Source organism: Entelurus aequoreus, linkage group LG04 (genome assembly GCF_033978785.1).
Source record: "Entelurus aequoreus isolate RoL-2023_Sb linkage group LG04, RoL_Eaeq_v1.1, whole genome shotgun sequence".
Taxonomy (NCBI): domain Eukaryota; kingdom Metazoa; phylum Chordata; class Actinopteri; order Syngnathiformes; family Syngnathidae; genus Entelurus; species Entelurus aequoreus.
Genome location: NC_084734.1, coordinates 19,023,346 through 19,038,011, shown reverse-complemented (window position 1 = coordinate 19,038,011; position 14,666 = coordinate 19,023,346).

The following is a 14,666-nucleotide window of genomic DNA, read 5'->3' as shown; positions in this document are numbered from 1 at the left end:
TGCATTTTTTACGAAAAACATTTTTTGCTAAAATGTCGTAAGGGGGGACCCTGTCGTAAAAATGCCAAAAAACTGACTTGCTTCAGCAGTACAATTCTGGTGCTGTAGTTGTAGGAGATGTCTCAAAACGTCATCAGGAGTCCCTACAAAACCTAAAAATGGCATAAAATGCTTTTTTTGGGAAAACTTTTTTTTTACAAAAAAAAATTCAAAAAACAGACTTGCTTCAGCAGCACAATTCTGGTGCTGTAGTTGTAGGAGATGTCTCAAAACGTCATCAGGAGTCCCGACTAAACCCGTAAATGTAAGAAAATGTAAGAAAATGCATTTTTTACGAAAAACATTTTTTGCTAAAATGTCGTAAGGGGGGACCCTGTCGTAAAAATGCCAAAAAACGGACTTGCTTCAGCAGTACAATTCTGGTGCTGTAGTTGTAGTATATGTCTCAAAACGTCATCAGGAGTCCCGACTAAACCCGTAAATGTAAGAAAATGTAAGAAAATGCATTTTTTACGAAAAACATTTTATGCTAAAATGTCGTAAGGGGGGCCCTGTCGTAAAAATGCCAAAAAACGGACTTGCTTCAGCAGTACAATTCTGGTGCTGTAGTTGTAGGAGATGTCTCAAAACGTCATCAGGAGTCCCTACAAAACCTAAAAATGGCATAAAATGCTTTTTTTGGGAAAACTTTTTTTTTGCAAAAAAAAATTCCAAAAAACGGACTTGCTTCAGCAGCACAATTCTGGTGCTGTAGTTGTAGGAGATGTCTCAAAACGTCATCAGGAGTCCCGACTAAACCCGTAAATGTAAGAAAATGTAAGAAAATGCATTTTTTAAGAAAAACATTTTTTGCTAAAATGTCGTAAGGGGGGACCCTGTCGTAAAAATGCCAAAAAACTGACTTGCTTCAGCAGTACAATTCTGGTGCTGTAGTTGTAGGAGATGTCTCAAAACGTCATCAGGAGTCCCTACAAAACCTAAAAATGGTATAAAATGCTTTTTTTGGGAAAACTTTTTTTGTACAAAAAAAAATTCCAAAAAACGGACTTGCTTCAGCAGCACAATTCTGGTGCTGTAGTTGTAGGAGATGTCTCAAAACGTCATCAGGAGTCCCGACTAAACCCGTAAATGTAAGAAAATGTAAGAAAATGCATTTTTTACGAAAAACATTTTTTGCTAAAATGTCGTAAGGGGGGACCCTGTCGTAAAAATTCCAAAAAACTGACTTGCTTCAGCAGCACAATTCTGGTGCTGTAGTTGTAGGAGATGTCTCAAAACGTCATCAGGAGTCCCTACAAAACCTAAAAATGGCATAAAATGCTTTTTTTGGGAAAACTTTTTTTTTTACAAAAAAAAATTCCAAAAAACGGACTTTCTTCAGCAACACAATTCTGGTGCTGTAGTTGTAGGAGATGTCTCAAAACGTCATCAGGAGTCCCGACTAAACCCGTAAATGTAAGAAAATGTAAGAAAATGCATTTTTTAAGAAAAACATTTTTTGCTAAAATGTCGTAAGGGGGGACCCTGTCGTAAAAATGCCAAAAAACGGACTTGCTTCAGCAGTACAATTCTGGTGCTGTAGTTGTAGGAGATGTCTCAAAACGTCATCAGGAGTCCCTACAAAACCTAAAAATGGCATAAAATGCTTTTTTTGGGAAAACTTTTTTTTTACAAAAAAAAATTCTAAAAAACGGACTTGCTTCAGCAGCACAATTCTGGTGCTGTAGTTGTAGGAGATGTCTCAAAACGTCATCAGGAGTCCCGACTAAACCCGTAAATGTAAGAAAATGTAAGAAAATGCATTTTTTAAGAAAAACATTTTTTGCTAAAATGTCGTAAGGGGGGACCCTGTCGTAAAAATGCCAAAAAAACTGACTTGCTTCAGCAGTACAATTCTGGTGCTGTAGTTGTAGGAGATGTCTCAAAACGTCATCAGGAGTCCCTACAAAACCTAAAAATGGCATAAAATGCTTTTTTTGGGAAAACTTTTTTTTTACAAAAAAAAACACAAAAAACAGACTTGCTTCAGCAGCACAATTCTGGTGCTGTAGTTGTAGGAGACGTCTCAAAACGTCATCAGGAGTCCCGACTAAACCCGTAAATGTAAGAAAATGCATTTTTTACGAAAAACATTTTTTGCTAAAATGTCGTAAGGGGGGACCCTGTCGTCAAAATGCCAAAAAACTGACTTGCTTCAGCAGTACAATTCTGGTGCTGTAGTTGTAGGAGATGTCTCAAAACGTCATCAGGAGTCCCTACAAAACCTAAAAATGGCATAAAATGCTTTTTTTGGGGAAACTTTTTTTTTACAAAAAAAAATTCAAAAAACAGACTTGCTTCAGCAGCACAATTCTGGTGCTGTAGTTGTAGGAGATGTCTCAAAACGTCATCAGGAGTCCCGACTAAACCCGTAAATGTAAGAAAATGTAAGAAAATGCATTTTTTACGAAAAACATTTTTTGCTAAAATGTCGTAAGGGGGGACCCTGTCGTAAAAATGCCAAAAAACGGACTTGCTTCAGCAGTACAATTCTGGTGCTGTAGTTGTAGGAGATGTCTCAAAACGTCATCAGGAGTCCCTACAAAACCTAAAAATGGCATAAAATGCTTTTTTTGGGAAAACTTTTTTTTTACAAAAAAAAATTCTAAAAAACGGACTTGCTTCAGCAGCACAATTCTGGTGCTGTAGTTGTAGGAGATGTCTCAAAACGTCATCAGGAGTCCCGACTAAACCCGTAAATGTAAGAAAATGTAAGAAAATGCATTTTTTAAGAAAAACATTTTTTGCTAAAATGTCGTAAGGGGGGACCCTGTCGTAAAAATGCCAAAAAACTGACTTGCTTCAGCAGTACAATTCTGGTGCTGTAGTTGTAGGAGATGTCTCAAAACGTCATCAGGAGTCCCTACAAAACCTAAAAATGGTATAAAATGCTTTTTTTGGGAAAACTTTTTTTGTACAAAAAAAAATTCCAAAAAACGGACTTGCTTCAGCAGCACAATTCTGGTGCTGTAGTTGTAGGAGATGTCTCAAAACGTCATCAGGAGTCCCGACTAAACCCGTAAATGTAAGAAAATGTAAGAAAATGCATTTTTTACGAAAAACATTTTTTGCTAAAATGTCGTAAGGGGGGACCCTGTCGTAAAAATTCCAAAAAACTGACTTGCTTCAGCAGCACAATTCTGGTGCTGTAGTTGTAGGAGATGTCTCAAAACGTCATCAGGAGTCCCTACAAAACCTAAAAATGGCATAAAATGCTTTTTTTGGGAAAACTTTTTTTTTTACAAAAAAAAATTCCAAAAAACGGACTTTCTTCAGCAACACAATTCTGGTGCTGTAGTTGTAGGAGATGTCTCAAAACGTCATCAGGAGTCCCGACTAAACCCGTAAATGTAAGAAAATGTAAGAAAATGCATTTTTTAAGAAAAACATTTTTTGCTAAAATGTCGTAAGGGGGGACCCTGTCGTAAAAATGCCAAAAAACGGACTTGCTTCAGCAGTACAATTCTGGTGCTGTAGTTGTAGGAGATGTCTCAAAACGTCATCAGGAGTCCCTACAAAACCTAAAAATGGCATAAAATGCTTTTTTTGGGAAAACTTTTTTTTTACAAAAAAAAATTCTAAAAAACGGACTTGCTTCAGCAGCACAATTCTGGTGCTGTAGTTGTAGGAGATGTCTCAAAACGTCATCAGGAGTCCCGACTAAACCCGTAAATGTAAGAAAATGTAAGAAAATGCATTTTTTAAGAAAAACATTTTTTGCTAAAATGTCGTAAGGGGGGACCCTGTCGTAAAAATGCCAAAAAAACTGACTTGCTTCAGCAGTACAATTCTGGTGCTGTAGTTGTAGGAGATGTCTCAAAACGTCATCAGGAGTCCCTACAAAACCTAAAAATGGCATAAAATGCTTTTTTTGGGAAAACTTTTTTTTTACAAAAAAAAACACAAAAAACAGACTTGCTTCAGCAGCACAATTCTGGTGCTGTAGTTGTAGGAGACGTCTCAAAACGTCATCAGGAGTCCCGACTAAACCCGTAAATGTAAGAAAATGCATTTTTTACGAAAAACATTTTTGCTAAAATGTCGTAAGGGGGGACCCTGTCGTCAAAATGCCAAAAAACTGACTTGCTTCAGCAGTACAATTCTGGTGCTGTAGTTGTAGGAGATGTCTCAAAACGTCATCAGGAGTCCCTACAAAACCTAAAAATGGCATAAAATGCTTTTTTTGGGGAAACTTTTTTTTTACAAAAAAAAATTCAAAAAACAGACTTGCTTCAGCAGCACAATTCTGGTGCTGTAGTTGTAGGAGATGTCTCAAAACGTCATCAGGAGTCCCGACTAAACCCGTAAATGTAAGAAAATGTAAGAAAATGCATTTTTTACGAAAAACATTTTTTGCTAAAATGTCGTAAGGGGGGACCCTGTCGTAAAAATGCCAAAAAACGGACTTGCTTCAGCAGTACAATTCTGGTGCTGTAGTTGTAGGAGATGTCTCAAAACGTCATCAGGAGTCCCTACAAAACCTAAAAATGGCATAAAATGCTTTTTTTGGGAAAACTTTTTTTTTACAAAAAAAAATTCTAAAAAACGGACTTGCTTCAGCAGCACAATTCTGGTGCTGTAGTTGTAGGAGATGTCTCAAAACGTCATCAGGAGTCCCGACTAAACCCGTAAATGTAAGAAAATGTAAGAAAATGCATTTTTTAAGAAAAACATTTTTTGCTAAAATGTCGTAAGGGGGGACCCTGTCGTAAAAATGCCAAAAAAACTGACTTGCTTCAGCAGTACAATTCTGGTGCTGTAGTTGTAGGAGATGTCTCAAAACGTCATCAGGAGTCCCTACAAAACCTAAAAATGGCATAAAATGCTTTTTTTGGGAAAACTTTTTTTTTACAAAAAAAAACACAAAAAACAGACTTGCTTCAGCAGCACAATTCTGGTGCTGTAGTTGTAGGAGACGTCTCAAAACGTCATCAGGAGTCCCGACTAAACCCGTAAATGTAAGAAAATGCATTTTTTACGAAAAACATTTTTTGCTAAAATGTCGTAAGGGGGGACCCTGTCGTAAAAATGCCAAAAAACTGACTTGCTTCAGCAGTACAATTCTGGTGCTGTAGTTGTAGGAGATGTCTCAAAACGTCATCAGGAGTCCCTACAAAACCTAAAAATGGCATAAAATGCTTTTTTTGGGAAAACTTTTTTTTTACAAAAAAAAATTCAAAAAACAGACTTGCTTCAGCAGCACAATTCTGGTGCTGTAGTTGTAGGAGATGTCTCAAAACGTCATCAGGAGTCCCGACTAAACCCGTAAATGTAAGAAAATGTAAGAAAATGCATTTTTTACGAAAAACATTTTTTGCTAAAATGTCGTAAGGGGGGACCCTGTCGTAAAAATGCCAAAAAACGGACTTGCTTCAGCAGTACAATTCTGGTGCTGTAGTTGTAGTATATGTCTCAAAACGTCATCAGGAGTCCCGACTAAACCCGTAAATGTAAGAAAATGTAAGAAAATGCATTTTTTACGAAAAACATTTTTTGCTAAAATGTCGTAAGGGGGGACCCTGTCGTCAAAATGCCAAAAAACTGACTTGCTTCAGCAGTACAATTCTGGTGCTGTAGTTGTAGGAGATGTCTCAAAACGTCATCAGGAGTCCCTACAAAACCTAAAAATGGCATAAAATGCTGTTTTTGGGAAAACTTTTTTTTTACAAAAAAAAATTCCAAAAAACGGACTTGCTTCAGCAGCACAATTCTGGTGCTGTAGTTGTAGGAGATGTCTCAAAACGTCATCAGGAGTCCCGACTAAACCCGTAAATGTAAGAAAATGCATTTTTTACGAAAAACATTTTTTGCTAAAATGTCGTAAGGGGGGACCCTGTCGTAAAAATTCCAAAAAACTGACTTGCTTCAGCAGCACAATTCTGGTGCTGTAGTTGTAGGAGATGTCTCAAAACGTCATCAGGAGTCCCTACAAAACCTAAAAATGGCATAAAATGCTTTTTTTGGGAAAACTTTTTTTTTACAAAAAAAATTTCCAAAAAACGGACTTTCTTCAGCAGCACAATTCTGGTGCTGTAGTTGTAGGAGATGTCTCAAAACGTCATCAGGAGTCCCGACTAAACCCGTAAATGTAAGAAAATGTAAGAAAATGCATTTTTTAAGAAAAACATTTTTTGCTAAAATGTCGTAAGGGGGGACCCTGTCGTAAAAATGCCAAAAAACGGACTTGCTTCAGCAGTACAATTCTGGTGCTGTAGTTGTAGGAGATGTCTCAAAACGTCATCAGGAGTCCCTACAAAACCTAAAAATAACATAAAATGCTTTTTTTGGGAAAACTTTTTTTTTACAAAAAAAAATTCAAAAAACAGACTTGCTTCAGCAGCACAATTCTGGTGCTGTAGTTGTAGGAGATGTCTCAAAACGTCATCAGGAGTCCCGACTAAACCCGTAAATGTAAGAAAATGTAAGAAAATGCATTTTTTACGAAAAACATTTTTTGCTAAAATGTCGTAAGGGGGGACCCTGTCGTAAAAATGCCAAAAAACGGACTTGCTTCAGCAGTACAATTCTGGTGCTGTAGTTGTAGTATATGTCTCAAAACGTCATCAGGAGTCCCGACTAAACCCGTAAATGTAAGAAAATGTAAGAAAATGCATTTTTTACGAAAAACATTTTATGCTAAAATGTCGTAAGGGGGGCCCTGTCGTAAAAATGCCAAAAAACGGACTTGCTTCAGCAGTACAATTCTGGTGCTGTAGTTGTAGGAGATGTCTCAAAACGTCATCAGGAGTCCCTACAAAACCTAAAAATGGCATAAAATGCTTTTTTTGGGAAAACTTTTTTTTTGCAAAAAAAAATTCCAAAAAACGGACTTGCTTCAGCAGCACAATTCTGGTGCTGTAGTTGTAGGAGATGTCTCAAAACGTCATCAGGAGTCCCGACTAAACCCGTAAATGTAAGAAAATGTAAGAAAATGCATTTTTTACGAAAAACATTTTATGCTAAAATGTCGTAAGGGGGGCCCTGTCGTAAAAATGCCAAAAAACGGACTTGCTTCAGCAGTACAATTCTGGTGCTGTAGTTGTAGGAGATGTCTCAAAACGTCATCAGGAGTCCCTACAAAACCTAAAAATGGCATAAAATGCTTTTTTTGGGAAAACTTTTTTTTTGCAAAAAAAAATTCCAAAAAACGGACTTGCTTCAGCAGCACAATTCTGGTGCTGTAGTTGTAGGAGATGTCTCAAAACGTCATCAGGAGTCCCGACTAAACCCGTAAATGTAAGAAAATGTAAGAAAATGCATTTTTTAAGAAAAACATTTTTTGCTAAAATGTCGTAAGGGGGGACCCTGTCATAAAAATGCCAAAAAACTGACTTGCTTCAGCAGTACAATTCTGGTGCTGTAGTTGTAGGAGATGTCTCAAAACGTCATCAGGAGTCCCTACAAAACCTAAAAATGGCATAAAATGCTTTTTTTGGGAAAACTTTTTTTTTACAAAAAAAAATTCAAAAAACAGACTTGCTTCAGCAGCACAATTCTGGTGCTGTAGTTGTAGGAGATGTCTCAAAACGTCATCAGGAGTCCCGACTAAACCCGTAAATGTAAGAAAATGTAAGAAAATGCATTTTTTACGAAAAACATTTTTTGCTAAAATGTCGTAAGGGGGGACCCTGTCGTCAAAATGCCAAAAAACTGACTTGCTTCAGCAGTACAATTCTGGTGCTGTAGTTGTAGGAGATGTCTCAAAACGTCATCAGGAGTCCCTACAAAACCTAAAAATGGCATAAAATGCTTTTTTTGGGAAAACTTTTTTTTTACAAAAAAAAATTCCAAAAAACGGACTTGCTTCAGCAGCACAATTCTGGTGCTGTAGTTGTAGGAGATGTCTCAAAACGTCATCAGGAGTCCCGACTAAACCCGTAAATGTAAGAAAATGCATTTTTTACGAAAAACATTTTTTGCTAAAATGTCGTAAGGGGGGACCCTGTCGTAAAAATTCCAAAAAACTGACTTGCTTCAGCAGCACAATTCTGGTGCTGTAGTTGTAGGAGATGTCTCAAAACGTCATCAGGAGTCCCTACAAAACCTAAAAATGGCATAAAATGCTTTTTTTGGGAAAACTTTTTTTTTACAAAAAAAATTTCCAAAAAACGGACTTTCTTCAGCAGCACAATTCTGGTGCTGTAGTTGTAGGAGATGTCTCAAAACGTCATCAGGAGTCCCGACTAAACCCGTAAATGTAAGAAAATGTAAGAAAATGCATTTTTTAAGAAAAACATTTTTTGCTAAAATGTCGTAAGGGGGGACCCTGTCGTAAAAATGCCAAAAAACGGACTTGCTTCAGCAGTACAATTCTGGTGCTGTAGTTGTAGGAGATGTCTCAAAACGTCATCAGGAGTCCCTACAAAACCTAAAAATAACATAAAATGCTTTTTTTGGGAAAACTTTTTTTTTACAAAAAAAAATTCTAAAAAACGGACTTGCTTCAGCAGCACAATTCTGGTGCTGTAGTTGTAGGAGATGTCTCAAAACGTCATCAGGAGTCCCGACTAAACCCGTAAATGTAAGAAAATGTAAGAAAATGCATTTTTTACGAAAAACATTTTTTGCTAAAATGTCGTAAGGGGGGACCCTGTCGTAAAAATTCCAAAAAACTGACTTGCTTCAGCAGCACAATTCTGGTGCTGTAGTTGTAGGAGATGTCTCAAAACGTCATCAGGAGTCCCTACAAAACCTAAAAATGGCATAAAATGCTTTTTTTGGGAAAACTTTTTTTTTACAAAAAAAAATTCCAAAAAACGGACTTTCTTCAGCAGCACAATTCTGGTGCTGTAGTTTTAGGAGATGTCTCAAAACGTCATCAGGAGTCCCGACTAAACCCGTAAATGTAAGAAAATGTAAGAAAATGCATTTTTTAAGAAAAACATTTTTTGCTAAAATGTCGTAAGGGGGGACCCTGTCGTAAAAATGCCAAAAAACGGACTTGCTTCAGCAGTACAATTCTGGTGCTGTAGTTGTAGTAGATGTCTCAAAACGTCATCAGGAGTCCCGACAAAACCTAAAAATGGCATGAAATGCTTTTTTTGGTAAACTTTTTTTTTACAAAAAAAAATTCAAAAAACAGACTTGCTTCAGCAGCACAATTCTGGTGCTGTAGTTGTAGGAGATGTCTCAAAACGTCATCAGGAGTCCCGACTAAACCCGTAAATGTAAGAAAATGTAAGAAAATGCATTTTTTACGAAAAACATTTTTTGCTAAAATGTCGTAAGGGGGGACCCTGTCGTAAAAATGCCAAAAAACGGACTTGCTTCAGCAGTACAATTCTGGTGCTGTAGTTGTAGGAGATGTCTCAAAACGTCATCAGGAGTCCCTACAAAACCTAAAAATGGCATAAAATGCTTTTTTTGGGAAAACTTTTTTTTTACAAATTTTTTTTCCAAAAAACGGACTTTCTTCAGCAGCACAATTCTGGTGCTGTAGTTGTAGGAGATGTCTCAAAACGTCATCAGGAGTCCCGACTAAACCCGTAAATGTAAGAAAATGTAAGAAAATGCATTTTTTAAGAAAAACATTTTTTGCTAAAATGTCGTAAAAATGCCAAAAAACGGACTTGCTTCAGCAGTACAATTCTGGTGCTGTAGTTGTAGTAGATGTCTCAAAACGTCATAAGGAGTCCCTACAAAACCTAAAAATGGCATAAAATGCTTTTTTTGGTAAACTTTTTTTTTACAAAAAAAAATTCAAAAAACAGACTTGCTTCAGCAGCACAATTCTGGTGCTGTAGTTGTAGGAGATGTCTCAAAACGTCATCAGGAGTCCCGACTAAACCCGTAAATGTAAGAAAATGTAAAAAATGCATTTTTTAAGAAAAACATTTTTTGCTAAAATGTCGTAAGGGGGGAGGGACCCTGTCGTAAAAATGCCAAAAAACTGACTTGCTTCAGCAGTACAATTGTGGTGCTGTAGTTGTAGGAGATGTCTCAAAACGTCACCAGGAGTCCCTACAAAACCTAAAAATGGCATAAAATGCTTTTTTTGGGAAAACTTTTTTTTTACAAAAAAAAATTCAAAAAACAGACTTGCTTCAGCAGCACAATTCTGGTGCTGTAGTTGTAGGAGATGTCTCAAAACGTCATCAGGAGTCCCGACTAAACCCGTAAATGTAAGAAAATGTAAGAAAATGCATTTTTTACGAAAAACATTTTTTGCTAAAATGTCGTAAAAATGCCAAAAACTGACTTGCTTCAGCAGTACAATTCTGGTGCTGTAGTTGTAGGAGATGTCTCAAAACGTCATCAGGAGTCCCTACAAAACCTAAAAATGGCATAAAATGCTTTTTTTGGGAAAACTTTTTTTTTACAAAAAAAAATTCCAAAAAACGGACTTGCTTCAGCAGCACAATTCTGGTGCTGTAGTTGTAGGAGATGTCTCAAAACGTCATCAGGAGTCCCGACTAAACCCGTAAATGTAAGAAAATGTAAGAAAATGCATTTTTTAAGAAAAACATTTTTTGCTAAAATGTCGTAAAAATGCCAAAAAACCGACTTGCTTCAGCAGTACAATTCTGGTGCTGTAGTTGTAGAAGATGTCTCAAAACGTCATCAGGAGTCCCTACAAAACCTAAAAATGGCATAAAATGCTTTTTTTGGGAAAACTTTTTTTTTACAAATTTTTTTTCCAAAAAACGGACTTTCTTCAGCAGCACAATTCTGGTGCTGTAGTTGTAGGAGATGTCTCAAAACGTCATCAGGAGTCCCTACAAAACCTAAAAATGGCATAAAATGCTTTTTTTGGGAAAACTTTTTTTTTACAAAAAAAAATTCTAAAAAACGGACTTTCTTCAGCAGCACAATTCTGGTGCTGTAGTTGTAGGAGATGTCTCAAAACGTCATCAGGAGTCCCGACTAAACCCGTAAATGTAAGAAAATGTAAGAAAATGCATTTTTTAAGAAAAACATTTTTTGCTAAAATGTCGTAAGGGGGGACCCTGTCGTAAAAATTCCAAAAAACTGACTTGCTTCAGCAGCACAATTTTGGTGCTGTAGTTGTAGGAGATGTCTCAAAACGTCATCAGGAGTCCCTACAAAACCTAAAAATGGCATAAAATGCTTTTTTTGGGAAAACTTTTTTTTTACAAAAAAAAATTCTAAAAAACGGACTTTCTTCAGCAGCACAATTCTGGTGCTGTAGTTGTAGGAGATGTCTCAAAACGTCATCAGGAGTCCCGACTAAACCCGTAAATGTAAGAAAATGTAAGAAAATGCATTTTTTAAGAAAAACATTTTTTGCTAAAATGTCGTAAGGGGGGACCCTGTCGTAAAAATGCCAAAAAACGGACTTGCTTCAGCAGTACAATTCTGGTGCTGTAGTTGTAGTAGATGTCTCAAAACGTCATCAGGAGTCCCTACAAAACCTAAAAATGGCATAAAATGCTTTTTTTGGTAAACTTTTTTTTTACAAAAAAAAATTCAAAAAACAGACTTGCTTCAGCAGCACAATTCTGGTGCTGTAGTTGTAGGAGATGTCTCAAAACGTCATCAGGAGTCCCGACTAAACCCGTAAATGTAAGAAAATGTAAGAAAATGCATTTTTTAAGAAAAACATTTTTTGCTAAAATGTCGTAAGGGGGGACCCTGTCGTGAAAATGCCAAAAAACTGACTTGCTTCAGCAGTACAATTCTGGTGCTGTAGTTGTAGGAGATGTCTCAAAACGTCATCAGGAGTCCCTACAAAACCTAAAAATGGCATAAAATGCTTTTTTTGGGAAAACTTTTTATTTACAAAAAAAATTTCTAAAAAACGGACTTGCTTCAGCAGCACAATTCTGGTGCTGTAGTTGTAGGAGATGTCTCAAAACGTCATCAGGAGTCCCGACTAAACCCGTAAATGTAAGAAAATGTAAGGAAATGCATTTTTTAAGAAAAACATTTTTTGCTAAAATGTCGTAAGGGGGGACCCTGTCGTAAAAATGCCAAAAAACTGACTTGCTTCAGCAGTACAATTCTGGTGCTGTAGTTGTAGGAGATGTCTCAAAACGTCATCAGGAGTCCCTACAAAACCTAAAAATGGCATAAAATGCTTTTTTTGGGAAAACTTTTTTTTTACAAAAAAAAATTCCAAAAAACGGACTTGCTTCAGCAGCACAATTCTGGTGCTGTAGTTGTAGGAGATGTCTCAAAACGTCATCAGGAGTCCCGACTAAACCCGTAAATGTAAGAAAATGTAAGAAAATGCATTTTTTAAGAAAAACATTTTTTGCTAAAATGTCGTAAGGGGGGACCCTGTCGTAAAAATGCCAAAAAACCGACTTGCTTCAGCAGTACAATTCTGGTGCTGTAGTTGTAGGAGATGTCTCAAAACGTCATCAGGAGTCCCGACTAAACCCGTAAATGTAAGAAAATGTAAGAAAATGCATTTTTTACGAAAAACGTTTTTTGCTAAAATGTCGTAAGGGGGTACCCTGTCGTAAAAATTCCAAAAAACTGACTTGCTTCAGCAGCACAATTCTGGTGCTGTAGTTGTAGGAGATGTCTTAAAACGTCATCAGGAGTCCCTACAAAACCTAAAAATGGCATAAAATGCTTTTTTTGGGGGAAACTTTTTTTTTACAAAAAAAAATTCAAAAAACAGACTTGCTTCAGCAGCACAATTCTGGTGCTGTAGTTGTAGGAGATGTCTCAAAACGTCATCAGGAGTCCCGACTAAACCCGTAAATGTAAGAAAATGTAAGAAAATGCATTTTTTACGAAAAACATTTTTTGCTAAAATGTCGTAAGGGGGGACCCTGTCGTAAAAATTCCAAAAAACTGACTTGCTTCAGCAGCACAATTCTGGTGCTGTAGTTGTAGGAGATGTCTTAAGACGTCATCAGGAGTCCCTACAAAACCTAAAAATGGCATAAAATGCTTTTTTTGGGAAAACTTTTTTTTACAAAAAAAAATTCAAAAAACAGACTTGCTTCAGCAGCACAATTCTGGTGCTGTAGTTGTAGGAGATGTCTCAAAACGTCATCAGGAGTCCCTACAAAACCTAAAAATGGCATAAAATGCTTTTTTTGGGAAAACTTTTTTTTTACAAAAAAAAATTCCAAAAAACGGACTTTCTTCAGCAGCACAATTCTGGTGCTGTAGTTGTAGGAGATGTCTCAAAACGTCATCAGGAGTCCCGACTAAACCCGTAAATGTAAGAAAATGTAAGAAAATGCTTTTTTTAAGAAAAACATTTTTTGCTAAAATGTCGTAAGGGGGGACCCTGTCGTAAAAATGCCAAAAAACGGACTTGCTTCAGCAGTACAATTCTGGTGCTGTAGTTGTAGTAGATGTCTCAAAACGTCATCAGGAGTCCCTAAAAAACCTAAAAATGGCATAAAATGCTTTTTTTGGTAAACTTTTTTTTTTACAAAAAAAAATTCAAAAAACAGACTTGCTTCAGCAGCACAATTCTGGTGCTGTAGTTGTAGGAGATGTCTCAAAACGTCATCAGGAGTCCCGACTAAACCCGAAAATGTAAGAAAATGCATTTTTTACGAAAAACATTTTTTGCTAAAATGTCGTAAGGGGGGACCCTGTCGTAAAAATGCCAAAAAACTGACTTGCTTCAGCAGTACAATTCTGGTGCTGTAGTTGTAGGAGATGTCTCAAAACGTCATCAGGAGTCCCTACAAAACCTAAAAATGGCATAAAATGCTTTTTTTGGGAAAACTTTTTTTTTATAAAAAAAAATTCCAAAAAACGGACTTGCTTCAGCAGCACAATTCTGGTGCTGTAGTTGTAGGAGATGTCTCAAAACGTCATCAGGAGTCCCGACTAAACCCGTAAATGTAAGAAAATGTAAGAAAATGCATTTTTTACGAAAAACATTTTTTGCTAAAATGTCGTAAGGGGGGACCCTGTCGTAAAAATGCCAAAAAACGGACTTGCTTCAGCAGTACAATTCTGGTGCTGTAGTTGTAGGAGATGTCTCAAAACGTCATCAGGAGTCCCTACAAAACCTAAAAATGGCATAAAATGCTTTTTTTGGGAAACCTTTTTTTTTACAAAATTTTTTTCCAAAAAACGGACTTTCTTCAGCAGCACAATTCTGGTGCTGTAGTTGTAGGAGATGTCTCAAAACGTCATCAGGAGTCCCGACTAAACCCGTAAATGTAAGAAAATGTAAGAAAATGCATTTTTTAAGAAAAACATTTTTTGCTAAAATGTCGTAAGGGGGGACCCTGTCGTAAAAATGCCAAAAAACCGACTTGCTTCAGCAGTACAATTCTGGTGCTGTAGTTGTAGTAGATGTCTCAAAACGTCATCAGGAGTCCCTACAAAACCTAAAAATGGCATAAAATGCTTTTTTTGGTAAACTTTTTTTTTACAAAAAAAAATTCAAAAACAGACTTGCTTCAGCAGCACAATTCTGGTGCTGTAGTTGTAGGAGATGTCTCAAAACGTCATCAGGAGTCCCGACTAAACCCGTAAATGTAAGAAAATGTAAGAAAATGCATTTTTTAAGAAAAACATTTTTTGCTAAAATGTCGTAAGGGGGGAGGGACCCTGTCGTAAAAATGCCAAAAAACTGACTTGCTTCAGCAGTACAATTCTGGTGCTGTAGTTGTAGGAGATGTCTCAAAACGTCACCAGGAGTCCCTACAAAACCTAAAAATGGCATAAAATGCTTTTTTTGG